Source organism: Hipposideros armiger, unplaced genomic scaffold, assembly GCF_001890085.2.
Source record: "Hipposideros armiger isolate ML-2016 unplaced genomic scaffold, ASM189008v1 scaffold_1148, whole genome shotgun sequence".
Classification (NCBI taxonomy): domain Eukaryota; kingdom Metazoa; phylum Chordata; class Mammalia; order Chiroptera; family Hipposideridae; genus Hipposideros; species Hipposideros armiger.
In genome coordinates, this window is record NW_017732498.1 from 224,191 (window position 1) to 245,035 (window position 20,845).

General features: G+C 54.3%; 1 protein-coding gene across 26 annotated transcripts in view; it reads right to left on the reverse strand.

Annotated features, from left to right (window-relative positions):
- The window catches only part of BIN1 (bridging integrator 1), a 61,953-nt gene that overhangs the window by 27,252 nt on the left and 13,856 nt on the right, over nt 1-20,845 (reverse strand). The window lies entirely within an intron of this gene.

Below are 20,845 nucleotides of genomic sequence, written 5' to 3' on the forward strand. Positions count from 1 at the left end.
AAAGGGGGAGGGGAGGGGGAGGGACATCCAAGGCCAGTAAAAGAGTCTAAGAGGAAGCCCTGACCAGAAGGGCTGGCCCACCAGGTTTTCCCAGATTCCCCTACAGTCCCAGAGTTCCCTATGATGAGAGAGAGGAGGGGGGAGGGGAGAGCACCAAATAGCGGTGAGGAGGGCTGAGGGTGGGGGGGAGCACAGAAAGGGAAAGACAAGAGATGGGGATGCAGGGAAGGGGTGCTGAGGCAGAGATGGGGTAGGGTGTGCAGGGAGAGAGGGAGGCAGAGATCAAAATGGAGACAGAAACTGCCATCTACAGCCCTGGGCAGGCACCTCTATTAAGCAGCAGAAAGGACATTAAGATTGCTCAGCAGCGGCAGTGGCCACAGCCCAAAAGAATAAGGATACAGGTGGCAGGTAGTGGGTGTGGACAGAGTGAGGCTGAGTACCCTACGGGGGCTGGGCCACACAGGACCAGGGGAGCCAGCCTAGCAGCAGCCTGAGACCAGCAGCTCAGCACCACCACTGCCTCAGCTATGTCTTCCCTTCAAAGACCTTGACGTGGGCCACACTGCCTGGAACGCCAGCTCTGCCTGCCCAGGACCCAGGCTCGGGTCCTAGAGTGAGGGCTGCCCAGTTCCAGAACACAGCCCAGACCCTTCCTGCCGCTGACTGGCCTGGGAGAGCCTGCACTGCCCGGCTGCTCCTTCTCCTGCTGGCCCAGGGACCACAGCAGGCCAGTCAGCTCGCAGGTCCCTCTCTCATCATGTAGTGCATTTGGCCGTCTCGCCAAGTGCCTGCTCTGTGCCCGGTCCCAGGCATCTCTGCTGGGGCAGCAGAGATCAACCAGACACATGTGCAGCCCCAAGAGAGAGGGAGACACTGGGGCCTGCGGGAGCCCAGGGGAGACCCCATCTAACCTGGGCTATCAAAGATTTCCTGGGGAGAGCAGCAGCTCAGATGGAGTGAGGATTTGCAGCAAAGGCATGGAGACCAGAAAAGTGAGGTTCATTATTAGGGGATTTTGAATCATTCAGGGCAACTAGAGTCCACAGAGGATGGTGAGGAAGGGTGAGAGTTGGCAGGAGCAGGGGTCAGCACTGGGGACTGTCCCACCAACAAGTCTATGCTACATGGTCAGGACAGAGTCTACTGGGGCGAGTGCAGCTGGATACCAAGTGCTGACACTAGGTGAGAGGAGGAAATCAAAACAAACCACCACACCCATGGGCTCCCTATTTCCTATGACAGCTGGTCCTATGGACACAGGGTGGACTGTGGGGGTGCCTGAGCTTGGGTAGGGGATGTACCCCTATCAGACACCCAACACACATCCCCACCACCTCCAAAGAGATAAATGGACCCCTGTGTAAGAAAGAATGTCCAGAAGTGAGCAGTGCCACTGAACAGGCCAGAGGCTCCCAGGGAGCAGCATCAGGGCCTGGCCAGCCCTCAAGCCCGTAACACCAGGGAAGCAGCCCTGTCCACCCCCTGCCTCTCCTTGTCCCCGAGGAGATACTCTATCAGCAAAGACTGGCGCCTGCCTCAGGGCTCCCAGTGTGCACACAGACATGCACGCCCGGCCCCAGTTCCCAGCCACAGCCATGTGTGTGTCACCCAGATGGCCGAGGCCACCAGGGGGCAAGACCAACCACAGTGAGATCTGCCAGGCAGTGAGAAGACCGCCGAGAAAAGGGACTCTTACTGTCTCTCTCCGCCTCAAGTGCCTTGTCTGGAAAATAAAAAGAATGTTAGCACCCACCTTAAGGCTTATGTCTGTAAAACATGTCACTATATCTGGCCTAAGCACATACTAAAGTAACAGTGAGCCCCCAGAAGGCCTTCAGGGCAGCCTTCACAAACTGCAGGCCAGGCCTGACACCAACCAACCCTCACGCCAGATCCAGACTGATGGCATTCCAAGATGCTAGGTAAGTCACATGCACACGCACTGTTCATGTGCGCGTGGGCATGCACGTGCACACAGCAAATTCCTCTTCATCCTTCAAAACCTTGCTTAGGCAACACCTCCTTTGTGAAGCTTCCCCTGCCCTCTCCCTCTCCCACACCATTCTGTACTACTTAGGACCTGGGACCTATTTCCCTCATTGCTCTGTAGTGGTGCCCGAGAGTCTTGCCTTTGGCCCTGCCCCAGCCACGTGAACAGTCTGAGGTCAAGGACAGTGTCCACCCCTATGTCACCAGCTCCTACATAGGGCTGGGCACAGGGTGGACATACAACATGTTCTTGGTAGCTGCTGGCTAATCTGAGCCATGGGGTCTGAGGGCAGAGTCATGACTTTGAACAAAACATCCCATCTCTCAGCCTCAGTCTCCTCTTATGAAAAATGTAAGTGTGACACACAGACACTCCTGTGTCACACTTATCATGCACTTATCCAACATGTCTCCCTTTGTAATAAACAAAGGGAGGCTTTTTGATGATGGGACAGAGGACAGGCACACAGGCCCCCCACAGTTGGTATTAACCCAGAAGAAGGGAGAGGGAATGACTTCAGCAGCCCAAGTGCCAGCAGTCCAGGAAGGCTTATCAGTGCCCTTTTGGTTCCTCTCACCACATCCTTAGCTTGGCCAGATACGAGTGGAGCTGACGTGCCTCAGAAGTGACAATCCAGGCCAGGGCACGGCAGAGAGAGGAGCGGGTGGCAGGAAGAAACCTCCTTCCGACAATATCCAGGTCCGGCCTCTCTGACCCTGGGCTGTGAACCAACGCGGCCAGCGGCCCCACCCTGACGGGAGGAAGGAGACTCACCAGACCTGAATGAGGGACTCTTGGTGTCTGGGCTCAGCAGGGGCTTCCTGTGGCCAGGGTGCTAGGGAGGAAAGGTGCCTCTTCCCCAGCCTCGAAGATGTGGCCTTTCTCACAGCCCAGAGCATGGACAGAGGCCTGCAGATGGCCCACGCCCCGCTGGTACAGGCATCCTGCCCTCCCCTCTGCTCCTCCCGGCTAGCACATAGCCCAAGGAAAGGCCCACAACACACAGCTTCTGCACAGCTGTGCTTCACAGTAACTAAACCTGCAGGGGCAGAAGGGCCCCTGAGGCCATCTTGTTTGAACTAAGAGCAGTTGATCACTTACTGCACAGCAAACATGGCACTCTACAGACACCAAATGCTCCCTTCCTTACAGGTAAGTGTCTTCACCTTCATGTGACAGATGGCAAGTGAGCACAGATAAATCAGGACACAGAGCCTAAGGTCTTATAGTCAGGAGTGAGCACTGAACTACTACTCTGCTGCTCCCAAGCTCTCGAACTGGAGGGCAGGCGCCTGGCAGATCTCACCTTGCCCACAACACTCCGGCAGCAACACGGTGTACATGGGCCTGTCTGCAGGCCCACCCACTGCACTGATGCTGGGTGGTTCTGCTTGGACTCGGGTGGCTGAGCCCCGAGTCCCAGGGCCATCCCCTCCTGGGGCCTCTGACTCCCACAGAGTGGCTGGACCCCCTGCATTGGTGGGGACACACCCACATCTGAATGGCATGGCACAGGGTAGGAATAAGTACTTTCTAGAACCTAAGGCTGGGGAGCAGGGCAGAGCCCAGGGGTCCAGGAGGGAAGCCGGAGGCAGAAAGGGCTCACATTCCTAGTCAGCCCCACTCCCAGGCTCTGGGCCAGGCAGGAAAGCTGGGGCCTCCCAGCAGCCATGGCACCCGTCACAGCTACCGCAGGAGGCATCTCACACGGCCATCCACCCCTCACCCAGAGTGTCCCCAGAATCCCAACCCACACCTACACACACACTCATACATGTGAGGGGGCGTCTCATCCAGCTCCCACCAAGGGACCCACTGCCCAGCAGCTAAAACCCCACTGGGGCCTCACCTTCTTCATCTCCTCTCGGCACCTGCCTGATACCCGGCTGCTGCCTCACTGAGCCTTAGTGGTGGAGTGAACCATACATAGGTAGTGGGCGGCGCCACCTTACTTCTTCCTCCCAGCAGAGCTTGCGGCCAGAGGACCACAGCAACAGGATGCACGTCCCCGAACCCTTAGACAGAGGCTCCCAGACAGGCAGCACAGAGACACACAGATGGGCAGGCAGGTGGAAGGCCAGGTTTTTCCAAACACTACTCAGTACCCACAGCTGGGCCCTGTTCTGACGGTGACACCCCAAGAGGGAAAAGTGAGGTGGGGCCATTGGAATGGGGCCAAAGGTGGCCAGCACTGCCCTCCCCGACGCACACATGCCAGAACGAGACCTTCTGCCCACTGACCCCTGGGTTTCTGGCTCCCTGGCCACAGCCTGGGCCTTTTCCCTGTGAGTGTCTCTGATCATCTGTGGTCCACCCTCCTTCCCACACACACTGGGGTGGCCATGCTGAAGAGGGTGCTGAGAGCCGGCCTAGGGCTCCTCCACTCTGAGGCTGCAGAGGCCCCTTCGCCCCCTGTCAGGGACCCAATACTGGAGTGGCTTAAGTCTGTTCCCACACTCTTCCTGGACCCTCCAGGAACCCAGGAGCCATCTGGGCAGGGTCTCAGCAGTGCCTGCAAGACAGCAACGGGCAGGGGAGAGACCAGCCCCCGGCCCACCACTCCCTGCCACTTTCCATATGCCCCGCCCAACCTCTCAGTATGAAATATAAACCTCAAAAGAAGTCAAAAGAACAGTACAACAAACAGCCAAATAACCTTCCCCCCGATCCACCAACTTACCACTGGGCCACGTTAGTTTTCTCTTTCTCTCTATATAAACAGTTTGGTTGGTTGGTTTGTATGTTTGCCAGACAACTAGAAAGTAAGCTGTAGACATCATGACCCTTTACCCCAAAATATTTTTCACCCCTAAATATTCCGGCATAGTTCATAAAAGTAAGAATATTCTCCTAAATGCACGTAGTGCAATTAGCACACCTAATACATTTAGTATTTAATATTATCTGATATGTGACCCATATGCAAATATCCTTAGTTGTCCCCCAAAATGTCCTTTATGTTTGGGTTTTTTTCAACCTGGGATACAAACATGGTTTACATATTGCTTTTGAAAGTCATGTCTCTGTCTCCTTTAATCCAGAATATTCCCCCACAACTATTGATTATTTGTTATTGTACACATTTTTTTTCCTCTTTCATATTGACATTTTTTAAGAATACAAACCAGTCACTTGGAGAACGCTCCACACTCTAGATTCATCTGATTATTTCTTTGTGATTAAGTTCAGATCTAACATCATTTCGGCAAGAAGACTACAGAGGTGATGCCCTTCCCACTGCATCACACTGGGATGTCTGTGCTCTGCTCGGCGTGCTCATCTGGACCACTTTGTCCAGCACGGTCTGCCAGATCTCTGCTGTAAAAGGTAACTTTTCTCTCGGTAATAATTGTCTGAGGGGTGACACACTGTCACTATGAATGAATGTTCAAGGCCAACAACTTTCCATCCAGCACCTTTACCACCCACCCATCAATACTTTTCTACTCAAAGTGGGGTTCACAGACCAACAGCATCTGTCATCTGGGAGCTTGGTAGAAATACAGAATTTCAGCTCCCTACCCCCACCCCCACCCCCACACCTGCTGAATTAGACTCTGCACTTCAGTAAGTCCCCAGCGCCCTGTGTGCACACTTATCTGAGAAGCTTCTATCTTCTCCTCCATGTCACCTGGCATTCCACAAAGAACAGCCTCCCCTGGCTGCCTGTGAACTTGGATTCTACTTTGCACTCAGTGTGTTATAATCTATCACCCTTACTATTCTTTTTGATGCTTGAGCTCTGCTAAAGGGGAGGCCTGAATGCTGGGAGCCTGTGGGCATGTCCCCATTCACCTTCAAGCGCTTCCTTGCTTTCTGACACTGTGAGGTACTCCAGGCTCAGCTGTACTTGTCCTGCCCTGCCCAGAATCAGCCATTTCTCCAAGGAGCCCTGGTTCCCCTTGGGGGAGGTGTACTTATTGCCGCAGGGTGTCCTGGGCATCTCATGTAATCCTTAGGCCATGCCCTGAGCTGCATGTTCTTACCCCACTTTAGAGATAAAAAGCAAGGCTGACACATTAAGTATTTGGCCACATGTCTAAGAAGGAACAAAGCCAGAATTCTATGGCTCTGTGGTGCCCGTGAACAAGTGTGGCTCAGCTCTCATTTGCTATGGCAAATGGGATAGGCTGATGGTCCCAGCAGCTGCTGAGGTCCATTACTGCGTCCCAACCAAAGCCACACCATCTGTGGGCTGCTCTGGCCAGTGACTGAGTATGGGAGGTTGCACAGAGACGATGGGCTCCTCCCACAGGCACCCAGCACAATGCCTACCTTCCTTGGCCTCTTCCTTTAAGTGGGCATGTGGCATTCTCACTTAATGAGAGAGGAGACCAAGGCACAGAGGGTTGAGGTGACCGTGGGCTGGCCAGGACTGGACCCAGGTCTCCTGACTCTTGGGTCCTTTCACTGGGTGCCTCTCCTGGGCTGTGACTCTTGAACGGGGCTGGCGACAACATGAAAGGGGCAGCTTCATGTCATCCAGCCCAGGAATCTCTGCCTCTCCCTCCTCCAAAGAGCCCAGCAAACTAACTAAAGAGGAATCAGGCAACTCTGCCTTCAGAGGGGCTATACTTACCCCCCCAAGGTTAGCAATCTCCTAGTGATGAGTTTGGCATGGTCAGTCCCAGAGCTGCTGTTGCACCCTTGACTTGGGAGGGGACCATGGAGAGAGGGGCTAGAAAGAGGGACCTGGCCTCCCTGGGAGGGCATCAGGTCCGTGGGACCCTTGGCGTGGCTCCAGCCCAGCTGGAGGGAGAAGCAGCCCAGGTTCCTGCTTGGGAGCAGAGCCCAGGGTCTAGGAAAGCAAATCCAGAAGTCATGGCCAACAGACCCTGGCCAACGAAACTCCTCAGCCTCCTGTAGCACCAGGAGGCTTTGCCGTACAACTTCCCAAAGGCTCAATGACTTTTTAAGAAAGAGCAATACTGAAACATTGGCCTTGGGCAAGAGCCTAGAACAGCATTACCATGCCTAGGAGGCTAGAACACTCTCAGCACTCAGGCCTCCCCAGCAGTACCCACAAGCAAACGCACGGGTGCCACGCCCACGTAGCAGGGCACTCATGTGTTCACATGCTGGAGCTCACCACCTGTCTGTGCACACACACGCTCCCTGACAGGGCTGCCCACAGCACTTCAAAGCCTCCAGGCACAACAGGAAAGTGGCAGGAAGCATGAGGAGGCCACAGGGCCAGACAAGAAGCAGAGCAGCGGTCAGAAGAAACTGGGGGAGAAAAACCACGATGAGGAAGGGGAGCTGGAAAGAAAACTGGAGAAAGGGAAACCAACAGTGGCCCAGAGCAGGAGGTCTGGGTGTGTGTGTGTAAGGGCAGGGCTGCTCCAGAGAGACAGGCTTAGCCTAGGCCTCAGTCCCTGTCCCGGTCCCTCTGCCCACATCCACTTCCCTAGGCTGGCTCTGGGGACGTGCTGTCTGCCATCCTGCCATCCTCCCAGGGCAAAAACTGCAAGCTCAGCTGACACTCAGGAGGGAAGCCCTAACCATCAGATTCCATCTCGCAGCCACATACCTGCCCAGCCTGGCCCAGTGAGCAACCAGAGGGAACTAGCAGCGGGCAATGAACCCACCCCTCTTGCTGAGTTCCACTGAGATCACAGCACAGGACCCCAGACAGCGTGGTCCAGGGACCAACCTTGAGGGAGCCCCTCCACCCTTGACACCCTTACAGGTGGGCTCATATCACCAGGGCAACCTGAGGTGGTGACGGTTGGTCCCATTTTACAGATGAGGAAACTGAGGCTCAGAGAAGTCGCTCAGCTAATGAATGGCAGAGCCAGGAACCCAAACCTGATGGATTCCAAAGGCCAAACTCAACTTGTGGTTCTCAGACAGGGGATTCACAGACTCCTGGGAGTAACAGGCAGTGTGACTGGGGTTTACTGAAAAATATTCATACTCCACTGCATTCCAAAGATTTAATGGGTAAGAGACAACACTTTTGTGACATAACTAACACAAATAGTGTAGCAGAATGCAGAGTTTGCAAAGATTTTTGCAATGAAATATGAAACTAGAAAAATATTTCCAGGTTCCTAGTGGCTAACTGAAGCTGGGCTGCACCCACCCCAAGCTCCAGGGCCTCCCCCCAACATGGCAATCTAAGGATTGTTTTCTAAGTCCTTGTGTCCTAGAAGTTGCTGTCCCCAGACACCAGTCCAAAAAGACTCATCACACTTCTCTGTGGCCCCTGGTCAGAACGGCTGACTGAATGAGGAAGCCCACTGGCCTTTCTTGGGAGACTGTACCTCTAAAATTATCTCCTTCCTCTTCTAGGCTTAGAAGGTGACTTTCTCTTTCCTTTATGAAATACTGGCAAGAATAAAAAGTGATGTTTGGTTTCCCTTTTTACATTTTTAACTGAACACATACAAACTTGGCTAGCCCCACAACAATGCGACTAGTTGGTCAAACACCAAAGTGCAGCGATGCCCTCCCAGGTGCCCTTTCCATGGTGACCCCCTCCCAGGGCTGGCAGCCTAACTCCACCGCTGAGAACGGTGGAGGCATGGGGGTCTCCTCCTCCTCATCTGTCCATCTGTCTCTCCAGGTGGGAGGGGAGGCTTCCACCCAAGGAGGAAGTTCCCCAGCGACTCTAGGCTGGAAGGCCCCTTCCTCTACCCTCCCCCTTCCCAGTATGCCTAAAATTCCATCCTGTTCAGCAGATAGGCCTGAGTCTAGAGATCAGGTAGGGCCACCCAGACCAGAGGAAGCTTGGGTGAGCTGCGGAAACTGGACCAGCCCAGAACAGAGCACAGGGGAGCACGGCAGCAGGCAGGATGGGGAAGGGGTTGGGGGTGCCTGGAGAGGCCAGACTGGGCTGGCAGGGTGAGGTAGAGGCCACGAAACAGCAGCAGCCTCTCATGCAGAGGCGTTCAAAAGCCTTGCAAGTATCCTCCAAATCCTGTGAAGGCATGGAGGCACTCCACAAAGGGGGAAACAGGCTCAAAGAACCTGATTTCAGGGCTAAATATGCGAGGAGCTGAAATGTGAACACTGCCATCGGCTCCCAAGCCTAATGATTCCAATAGCCATGGTGCCACCTTCCACAAGGGCGCAGGGGGTCCACCCAGAGGAGGCACAGGCTAAAGCAGCACAGGAGTCCCAAGGGAGTGCTAGAGGGCCCAGGGTGTGTAGTGACAGGCTCCCCTCCCCACAAGAACCCCCCCCTCCACACACACACCAGGATGAGCCCATTCCTAGTCTCACAGAACCAGTTGTGTGTGCGGAGGGGAGGGGAGGGCGGTAGGAGGGCTTCTGGAAGGCCCAAGACCAACCAGACTGAGGCTGGCCCCCCTTCCGTAACCAAGCACCATGTAACTACACAGACCTCCCAATAAGCCCTCCACTCCACCCAGCCACACTCCAGTGGAAGAAAGGTCTGTTCACCAATGGCTGCTCCCTATTCAGTGGTCCCCACTTGTCTTTCGCCCCTTAAGCTCTGACCTGATGGCCCATCCACAGTGAGGAGTCCCCACTTTGGACGTAGGTCCTTGGCCCTCTGGGCTGTGAGGGCTGGGGTCAGCTTGGATGCCCTCCCTGAGCCTGCCTAGATCTGCTCTGCAGAAATCAAAGCAAGGTCCCTACCCTGGAAGGAGAAGCATGCGGTGCCCTAAGACAAGGGTCGGCAAACTGCGGCTCCCGAGCCACATGCAGCTCTTCGGGTACGTTCCGTCTCAAAAATTTGCCGACCCATGGAAGAGCCAATCCTGTCCCTCACAACACTTTAAAAATTATTCGACATAATCACCATTATGTGAATAATATCCTTTAAAATTTTTATAAATGAAATTACGATAGTTTTATTTTCATTTTCAATTTGATTTCAGAGCCTGTGGCCTTCGAGCCGCAGTTTGCTGACCCCTGGTGGCTCTGCTCTAAGTCTATGAACAAAAACACTGCAGGGCACTGAGCGGGTGGGGCAAAGGGGGCTGCTTAGGGAGGGCTCTGGAAGTGCCATCTAAGACCTAATGAAGGAAGAAAGCATGCCAGGCAGAAGGCACGGCAAGGGCAAAGGCCTGAGATGGGAAGAGCAATGCCAGCGTGTCTGAAAAGAGGGTCAGGTGAGAAAGAAAGGGCTCTATGGAAAGTCCCCTCCCAGGGTGATCTGACCTTCAATTCCTCACTGGGCAGGTCAGGGGGGGGGGTCACACCCCAGGTCAGGTCCGTAACTTCTGTAGTGAAAGGTTTTAAGCCAGCCCTGCCCATTGTTCTTGTGTGTCTACATTCATACACCTTTGAAATGCCAGAAGTAATGCCCTTTCAAGGGGGTATTAACCCTCAAGAGAGCACATAATCTCATTAACTATTTTAGTTAATTGTAATCCAATTCCTGCCTTGCACTCTTCCACCTTTACATAATCTTCCTTACTGTCCCTCTTTAATTTCAAATGCATAAAAGCTGCAAAACTGTTACTCTCTGGAGCATTTGAGATCTTGCTCCCGGGCGTGTGGTGTCAGTTTGGCTCAAATAAACTCTTACAAAAATTCTCTACAGGTTTGGATGTTTCTTATGTTGACACTTTGAAATTCCAGCATAGAATGTGAAACCCTCTAGAGCTCTGATTGGACTGGCAATTTTAAAAGATCCCAGGGTGCTGTGTGGGGACAGGCTGCAGAGCAGGGTGGCACAGGGCTGGTTTAGAAGGTGACTGCAATAGCCCAGGTGAGAGGCAACGGTGGCTGGGCCAAGGACAGGAAATGGTGAGAACTGGTCAAAAAAGGGATGACAAAGAGAAGTAAAGGGGACTCCAGGGCCTGAGTCATGAGAAGGAAGGTGTTGTCATCATATGAGATAGGGACATCTGGGCATCATGGTAAGCTTGAGGTACCCAGAGATGTCAAGGAAAGAGGCATGGACACACCTAGCAGGGACGCTGGGGTAGCCAGGACAGACCCCACCATGGACTCCTACCACTCCCCATTCCCCACCCACCTGCCCCTCAGTCACACCCAGTCTGGTGACCAGCTCAGGGCGGTGACCAGCTCAGAGTATCTGGTTTGGACAGCTGCTAGGAGAAGGGGAGGAAGAGTGGGTGGGGAGCACTTCCTGCTCTGGACCCCTGTTGGTGGGAGAGGCCCTGGGCAGAGGTGTAGGAAGCAGGCCCGGGCAGTACAACCCTGTAAGAGAACTCCACCTTTCTGAGCCCTGAGCCCCATTAGTAAAAAGAGCCAAGACCTCCTCAATCAAGGATGATGAGTGGTTGTATAAGAGGACCCAGCACAGAGAGGTGGCTGGTGTCCTTTCTGCCCCATTACCCTATCTTGACCTGAGACTCTTCCTACGCAAGCCAGAAAGCCTCTGGCAACCTTTCTCACCTAGTCCCCCGCTGTCCCACAGCCCTACCCTGGCTCCACCTCCAGCCCACACGTCTTTCTTGGTGCCTCGTGCCTGCTGCCCAGCGCACCTGCTCCCCATGACTCATTCAGGCTTACACAGGACATTCCTCATGGACAGCAAACACCAGCCCACCCACCTCCCTTTCCTAGCCTAACCTCCTCTCAGCAGCCTCCTCACCCCTCAGCTCCGCAGGGACCGTGCATGCCCCACCCACATCCTGGCCCCTTTGGTAAAAGGGTAAAATACTAAGGGGCCCGGGGAAGCCAAACAGCAGCAGAAAGTACTGGCCTCTTCTGACCAGCAGCAGCCACGGGGGCAGCCAGATGGGCCTTGGTATTGACATCCCAGAGCCCAGCCCAGACGCAGTCCACTCTGGAGAGGTTTAGAGAGGGCAGCAGCCAGGGACACCCACTGGCCCTGTTTTTGTGCTGGGCGGGGTCTATGGAAGACAGGCTATATCCTCACCCTTGGCCTAGCCTTCCACACCACCTGTTCAGAGATGTCAGCACAGCCACCATCCACCCACCTATCCCTCCCCTCCACGCAAATGTTGGGTGCTATTCTCAGCCCAGGCTCCTGGACACTGGCCATTAACAGAGGGGTAGAATCTGCCCCCAGGCTACCCACCTCCCCTCATCACCTGCTTCCTGAGCTCAGTGGGGGAAACAGCCTGTGTGGCGGAACAGCACAGCCTGCGCCTAGCCCACAGCAGAGCACAGGGCAGAGGGAGAGGAGGGTCAAGGCCCTCCTGCACCCACCCACTTTGCTGGGGCCAAGCAAAGGTCTCACTGGGGCAGGACCACGGAAACCCCCAGTCTTCAGCATGCTGGCTCTTCATGTCACCTCCTCCAGGCAGCCTTCCCTGACCCCACCCCAGGCACAGAGACTCACTTGTCCCTCCAGATGCCCTCAGTCCTTTGCATATGTCTGTTTCTGAGAAGCTAGACCTAAATGTGCAACCAGGTTGTTCATTCATTTTACCAATTGAAATCTTCCATTTTCACGTCTATACAATTGGAACTATTAAATAGTACTCAAAGCAGATAAGATATATGGTACTTTTTCAAACACATGATTGCTATTACTTTGGTTATTGTTGTTATTTTTGTTATTCAAAGGAGTCAATGCCCAGAGACAGCTTTAAACAGCTCCTATCCACCCAAGCACGCACCACACACGACACAGCAGTGAGAAGGGCTGCCCCTCACGCCAGCCCCAGCTCCTGTGGTCACTCCCAGGCCCTCCTCTGCCCAGGAGCTGAGCTAATGGTTTCCTGCCTCAGCCCTGTACTGTCTACAAGTTCCCAGTACCTATCAGGGCACCACAGAGACTCCCCACACTTTGTGGGGGAGAATCAAGAGGTGGGGACTCGCTGGTTCTGGGGTGGCCCTGCTCCCAGCCCCAGGCCAGCTCCACTGCATTTTACTAGAGTCCAAGCTGGAAGAGAGTGGAAAGGACTGCAAACGGAGGGGATGTGTGATTAACCTATAGGTCAAGGGTGAAGGTTGGTGGGAAGTGGAGCAAGAGGGGACCAAGAACAGACGGAGGGGAGTCATGTGGCTGCCCTGGCCCCTGACAGATAGAATGAACGTTCAGCAGACAGGAAGGAATTTTCCAGGCTTTCTCCTGTTAACCCTTCACTCTACTATTCTTGTGCTGGGAGGAGGGGGGAGTAAGAGAAATCGGGAGCACAAGGTGGCTGCTGAAGGGGAAGGCACCATTCTCCCACCCCAGCAGTGCGGGGGGGTCAGCGCACAGTGGGTCGGAACAGGGCTTGCCAGAAAGGGCCTGGAGACCTCATTGGCTCAGGAGTCAATGCAGAGGCTGCCAAAAATCATACGAACACCAGCGCACCCTCTCTGCCTGCTGGGGAGTGGTTGATGCCTACTGTCCCCTCCCTCCCCCAGGGCTCTCTTTACCAGGAAAAACACAGTTCATCGGTAACGGGAAGTTGAACAGCCACAGAGTTACCAATCCTTTTTTTTCTTTTTTCTTTTTTAAAGACAAAATCAGGGGAATGAGCCAAAGGAGGAGTGAAGGAAAGAGCAGAGTGGGGCCAGGATGGGGGGTGAGCCCCAGGTCCTAGAGGTTGGCCCTGGCCATCCCACACAGCTCTGGCCACTTCTGCATCATCTAAATGCTACAAGGGATCCCTGCTTCCTACAGGGCAAGAGGGTTAGGGTGGGAGTGCTGAAACGGCGGGACGCGCAGAGCGTCCATGTTGTCACCTGGCCCTTGGCCTCCACAAAGCCTTGTCTGGGCAAATCCCCTGAGATCTCTGGCCCACTGTCTGGATCCCAAGTTGGGCCTGGACTCCTCCACTGCTGGTGGGCCAAAGCGGCCTAGACTTGGGCAGGATGACCCAACAGGACACACACAGAGGGCATGGGTACAGCTGAACACCCCACACTTGCCTAAGGTATCTCAGCTACCTCCACCCCACAGTTGAGCTGGGCCCATGAGTTGCCACCCCAAACTTATGTCCTCGGGTGTGAAATGCAGATACTGTTCTCCCATTTAAGTCTCAAAATCAGGAAAATTAAGGCTCAGAGGAAATATGTAAGTTGCCCAAGGGATTGAGAGGAGCAGGGGTGGAATTTGAGCCTGGGTCTTCCACCTTGCCACACTTTATAAGGTGATTTACAAAACCTTTCCCATCCCTTACGCACAGGAGGTTCACACTCTCATTCATTTGGCATTAAGTGCTTACTACGTGCAGTGCCAAGGTCACAGCCTCCAACCTCAAATGCTTGGGGTCCAGGAGAGAGAGAGTTACTCCACTTTATGGAGGAGCAAAGCAAAGTGAGGGGTTAAGTACTGGTCCAAGGCCCAGTTGGCGGGAGAAGGAACGGCCTTTGGCCTGGCAGGGCTCTGGGTATGCTGAGAGCTCCACTGCCCGGGCCTCTCACCCCACCCGCTGCTCAGAAGCAGCACTGCACTTGCTGCACAACGTTGGGGGCAGCCTCCCTGGTCTGCTGGGGCACACAGCAGGCAGGGTGACCTGCGAGTGCAGTGGCACAAAGTCGCAATGCAGGCATCAGGTTCTGTCTTGCTGCAGGCCATGGGTTTCCCATAGTGCTGATGCAGCTCCCCCCACGAGGTCCTGAAGCCCCACACCCCCCTCAGGGCTGCTGTCAAAGTGCCCAGGTCAGCAGGGGAGGATGGGCCCTCACCCCGCCCACCAGATTCAGAGCATCACTGCCCACGACATCCTGAAGGACATAGGGCCCTGGCTGAGGCCTCCTGCAGGCCCACAGTCCAGCCAACCAGGAGGGCAGGACTTGGGGAAGGTGGTGACATTCCAGCTCGGCCAGCCCTGTTTCCAGAACAGACTGCTCCACGGAGTGCTCAGTGACAAGGGCAGGAAAGACACCAATCAACTGCAGGCTTAGTTTAAACTTCAGAAAAACAACATTTGGGTCCTGTCCCAGGTTCAGCAAATGCATCCAATTAATTGTAGATTCTTTTTCTTGATTTAGATCAAGGCTCAGCTGGAATTCCTGGCCATTAACTGGTCTTGAGTTTCCCTGGCCCCAGCAACCTGCCCCCCTCAACTCTTTTTGTGGGAGCTGGGAGCTATGGCATCTGTTCCTACCTGGCAGCTACCTAGGGAATGTGGAGCAAGGCCAGGTGTGTCCAAATCTGACCCTGACCCTCTGAGGTCTATGATTCCTGAGGGTACCTAGGTTTTTGGCTCTCTCTGCCTTCCTCATGGAGTCGTTCAGGGATTGTGGATGAAAAAGGGGCAACATATTAAACCTGACAAGCTCAGGGGGAGGCCAGCATAGTGGGCCCTGCAAACTCAAGAGTCCGAAATTAACCACATATGATGGTCTAAACATAAAAATCCCTAACTAAAAGCAGTCGTGGTGGTAGTCACATCCTTGGCCTGTAGCTTCCTTGACAAAGGTCAGTCTTTACCTTAAGTGAGCCTGTCTACTGTCCTTCTGCATCTAAGATAACATGCCTTTGGAATGTCAGAGTAATCCCTTTTCCAAACCCCACAAGGCACAACCAGTCACACTAGGGCAGGAAATTACAGAACCCCTCACTGTAGCTCTTGTGCCTTGATTACCATCTCTAAGTGCTGTAAAATGCTTTAACTATCCTGTGCCCACCTACGTAAAAGCAGTACCTGTCTCCCCTTAATCTACCACCAATGGATTTCATGTAACACCCCTCCTTTGACTCTAATGTATAAGTTGCAAAATTGCCATTTTGCAGAGCATTTTCTCAATCCATTGAGATTGGGCTTTCTGGCAACTGTCATCACTTTGGCTCAAATAAACTCATAAACTTTCTCTTAGGTTGGATTTTTTTTCGTCGACAGGATCTCCGACACAGTGAAGGGCCAGCTCTTCAGGTTGATGTTCTTCTCTGGTGTGCCAGCCTCCTGTAGCAACCAAGTGTTCCAAGGGACACGCATGCATGCACGCACGCACACCAGGTGTCTGCCCTACAAAGGCAGGCCCCACCTGATTTTAATTTGAAAACACTTAGGCACTCACATTTACACGTTAATGGACATTATCACCCTCTCATTACCTGGATTCAGCATTAGGGTAACAGTACCTGGGAAAGGCCAACCTGGGGCCAAGTCTGATGACTGGGAGAGAGGAAATCCCAGGGATTCCCTGAGCCTCAGTGTTCTCATCTGCCAAAGGGAACCATAATACAGTCCCGCCTACCTCACAGGTCACTGAGAGAAACAAATGAAAAATTGGTGTGAGGGTTCTTAGCAAATTACAGAATGCCGTGGAGATGCTAAGATCGTGCTCCCCTCCTGAACCATCGAGACCTGGCTGGACCCAGCAGGAACTCAGCTCTGCCACTGTCACTTTACAAGAGTCCTGGAATTCAGTGTATTTCACTGACAGGCTTCCCAGTTCCCAGAGGGACACACGCTCTGGGATGCCAAGCCAGCATTCAACCCAAGTCTCTCAAGGCTGTGCTCTTCTACTACACATCAGGCTTCTTGAATGAATGAATGAATGAATGAATGAATGAATGAATGATGGGAGACTCCTCACCTCTGTACCCAGTACCCTGCCCCTCATCTGGACCCTCAAATCACAATCCCACCTGGAACCACTTGTCCTCCCCCACCCTCAGTCAGGCTCTGGCTCAGGGGGCTCTGACTTCCCACCTCAGGGAAGTGATACCACCACCTCCCAATTTAGCTTTCTCAGCCTATATAGAAAAAAAGCGAACATGCATTGCAGTTCAATTTCAAGAATCCTGTCATAAGCAAAGACAAAGGGCTCAAACACAAGAGCCAGAGTGGTACATGCACGCAGGCTCTCAGGCGCTTCCCCAAGATGGACCCAACAGGGGACTAGGAACTGACCACAGTCACCTCTTCCTGGACCGTCTCCACAAGCCAATGGGGCAGGAACTCCTGTTCCCATCTATGGAGGAAGAAATGAGGCCTCAGAGAGGGCAAGCGGTCAGTGGGGCCACGTTCCTTTCTCGCTCTGTTTGGGTGTCTCCCCCACACTTCTCGTAAGTGTCTTCTCCCCTTCCCTTCATTCAACCTCTCCTTCCCCAGCTGCAGTGCTCCCGGGCTTGGGGTTAGCACCTCATCTGCCCGTCACCCGTATCTGGCCCCAAGATAGTTATCGATGGGCTAGAGGACATGTTCTGAGAGAACTGATGCCATCTCAGAGCAGAGAACTAGGAGAGCCGCAGCAGGCGGGTTTAGGTGAGCAGAGGTCCCTCTGAAGGGTCTCTCCCAGCCCAGGTCTACCTGCACCAAGTCTGTCCCTAGTGCCTAATGGCTAGCCCATGCTCATACAGGCCTCAGGCATGTCGGCCATAGTCCTGGGGAGAGGCTGAGCTGAGCAAAGGGTCCAAAGGAAGTAGCAGCAGCTGTTGGAAAAGGGGCCAGGCTGGCAAAGGTTCTGTCACCATCCCCCTTCCAGCTCCACAGCCTCTGCGAAGCTCCTCAAGTCGGAGTGGAAACCCCAACACCCTCAGCAGCCAGCCACTGCTCCCAGAGCCTCCATCCACATATTACCACTACTGAGCCCACTCCCCACCCAGAAGTCTGTGCTTGGAGCCAGAGATCTCCACCAGCTCGCATGACCTGGACTCTCCTCCTCTGAGAAGCGCCCCTGGCTCTGACCCAGGAGCCAGGGGGCCCCCACAGGCCACCTAGTCAATGGCCTTGCCTTAAAGGGCAGAGCACACAGCGGTGCCTTGAAGAGGGGTGAACTGATCCACTGACAGCCCCTCTAAGCTGTGAAGCTCTCCAAGCCTAGCAGTGTCACCCACCCCCACCAGTGTCACCTTAGGGCCCTCAAACAGACAGGGGGGCAGGTATGCATGTAATGGGGACAGGGGAAAGGTACAGGATATTGTACACCAGCCTTTCCAGCAAGGTTAAGGCACAGGTGTCACCGTGTCACCCAGCCCCTGTGACCCCAACCCCGAAGGGGTGGACCTTAGGACAGCAGCCCTGCCCCAGTCCCCCTTGTACCTTCCTGGACAGGCTGCATTCTAACCTGTCTGAGGACAAGGTCATTCCCTCAGGGGATTCAGGACTCACCCCTCACCCCGTCTTTTCCTCTTCCTCAGAAAGCCAGGGGCTCCCGAGGCCCAGGACAGTGAGACAGTGGGTCCAGACTGGGAAACAAATGGCTCAGGCCACACCTGAGGAAGAAAGGTGAGCAGGCCGGGGCGAATGGCAGTCTGGGGGCAGAGCCTGTTCGTCCCTCTCGGCCCTCCAGGGCCTGATCTCCTTCAGCTATCTTTTCAAATTCAGGCTCATCCCACCTCATTCCCGTCACACACATATTCTAGCCACCTTGAACAGGCTTCCGGGAACACCCCTCCCCATCCCACAACCTGACTCCTTTGCCCTTCACACCCAGCTCAGGGGCCACCTCCTTTGAGGAGCATTCGCTGTCTGCCCAGGATGGATGGGAAGCTCCTCAGAGTCCCAGTGTCCTTGCCCTAATCCCAGCCCCCTCCCTGGCCCGGTGCCGTGCTGGGCACTGTGTATGGGGCTGGGAGCTCCCTGAGGGTGGGGGCAAGTTCTTCTCTTCTCAGTACTCTCAGGGCCTCAGGGTCCTGGCCAACAGAGGGCAGGCCATAAACGAGAAAATGACAGTACAATAAATAAGGTCATCACAGCCACTGGGAGATAATTCAGTGTCAGAAGCTGAGGCATCTGAAACAATGAGCCAGTGGAGATGTCCCTACAAAGGTGCCCTGGGGGCTCCAGGATAAGAGGCCTGCAGGGGCCCAGAAGGCCTGGGAGCCTCGCCCAGTCCCACAGTGATGGTCCCTCCCTCTAGTCCTGTGGTATAGCTGCTGCTTGCAGCCACCCACTCACTCACAGCCGCCAGTGGGGCTCAGCCCCAGACGCTGCTGCAGTAGCCTTGCACTGCAGAGGTGGAGATGTCTGCAGCTCACTGGCCTTCCCTGGGGCGAGAACAGCAGTGGGGACCCAGCTCACTGCCTGGGTGAGGGTACAGCACGGAGGTGCCAACGCTCACTCCCAGAGGTGCACCATGGACACTTCTCAGTGCCCAGAGGCCACTGCCACACCACCAGCTTCAACCCTCACCCTCAGCCCATGCTTTGGTCCTGATCCCACCCCACGTGCAGCGGCACTGGGATGTGGGTCAGGAACTGGGTGGAAAGTGGAAGTCCTGGAAGCAGAGGGAAGAGGCTCAGCAAAGAATAGACAATAGAGAGGGCAGCAGCTCACCAGCCCCTAACTGAAGTCTCAGGTCCAGCCAATCACATGGGCCCTGGGTCAGTGACCCCCAGCACCTCTGTCACCTACAAGCTTTCTCAGGTTGGAAGAGGAGGCCTGCAGAGGGTCCAGGCCAAGCCCTCTTTGGCATCTGGCCTAAAGTCAGGAAGGGCTCCCCAGTAGGGCCCCAGCCCATTCTTGGGAACCCTAGTTTTGGGCCCAAATGCTACAGCCCCTGGCTCAGGCAAGCATCACCACAGCCCTGAGCTGTTTTGCTGTAAGAGAAGGTGCTATGCAGTGATGCTTGGGTCCCTCAGGATGGCCTTCGGTGGGGTGGGATGTGCTCCCTCCATCTGACTCTAAGACCTGAGCTCTCACCGCTGCCCCCTGCTCTCTGAGGGCCTGAGATCCTGCAGCTAAAGCTCCCACCCCCTCCCACTACGTACTGTGAACCCCAGTGAGCCTCCCAGGTCTCTTCCTGCTGCCTGGAGAATCCATGCACCTGTACAAGTGTGCACCGAGCACCTGTGTACCCAGCTGGGGACGCCACAGTGACTACAGGAGGCAGGACCCACCCTCATGGAGAAAATCTTCTAGGGGGCTTGCTCCAGGCCACATGGGCCTGCCTCCAGCCTGGACCCAGGAGAGCTGCCTCCCCATGCACATGGCCAGTCCACGGGGGAGGGGGTCACCAAGTTCCCAGAGCAATGGGTTCCAGACTTTTTAGATTCCATACCTGGAAGTCTTCCCAAGGTGTGTTTGTGTGGTCAGCAGCAGGACTATCTCCTCTCCAGAAACATTAAAAAACAACTAGTATTACCATCATTTCATAAAAGAAACATTGTTGCAACAACATAAACCAAAGTAGACAAATATAATCTCAGAATAAAGGGTGTTCCTTTATATTAAATAAACCAGGTGCAGCTTTTACATTTGGGAAGACACTTATACACATACCACATGGCTTTATTTGCATGTAGAAACATGTGTCCTAGACTTGAATCAAGAAACCCCAGGTTATCCCCCAGAGCTCACCATACATCCCAACACAAGAGAGGCCACATCCCAAAGTGTATGCCTAGACGCCCGGTAGGGTTCCAGAGCCCCAGATCTCATTTAATGGAATAAGGAGAGGTTTGGGGGACCAAAATATGTCAAATGACCTCCTTGATACATAGCCTTTCCTCAGGAAGGCCTCACTGGAGATCCACATCTTATTTGCATGTCCCTCAGCACCGTAAAGGTGGCAACGAAGACAGGTTAGCCCATGGGCAAGTCACACCACTGCTCTGAGCCTCAGTTTCTTCATCTGCTGACTGTGAATCATAATGACCTCACCGTTACACTGACAATGAGAACTTTTACCAAGCACATGGCACTCAGTAGCTATGGAATAAGCCAGTTATACTAAGTTAACATTTGACAAGGCTTCCCTTGGGGCAGGATGAACCTGCCTTTCTCAAGTCTCTAGTCTGACCCCTTTCAGCCTTGACATAGAGCCAGCTTCCCTGCCCAGTCCAGAAAAACCATGTGGACTCTCTGAGGAAGCACCAGGCGCCCTGGGTGCCAGCCAGTTCCCATGAGGCATGCCCCCTCCACAGACAAGAACAGCTCCTTTAGGGAACCACAAGCCCTGCCCTTTGCTCGTGTCCATTTCGCCTGCACAATATCCCCTGTGGCACACACCACCTATTTCAGGTGAGGAAACTGAGGCTCATAGAGGTCAACGTGACTTTCCTGGGTGATGACTCATTGGGAGAAATCCAAATCCAGCGCTCCAGAGCCTGAGTGG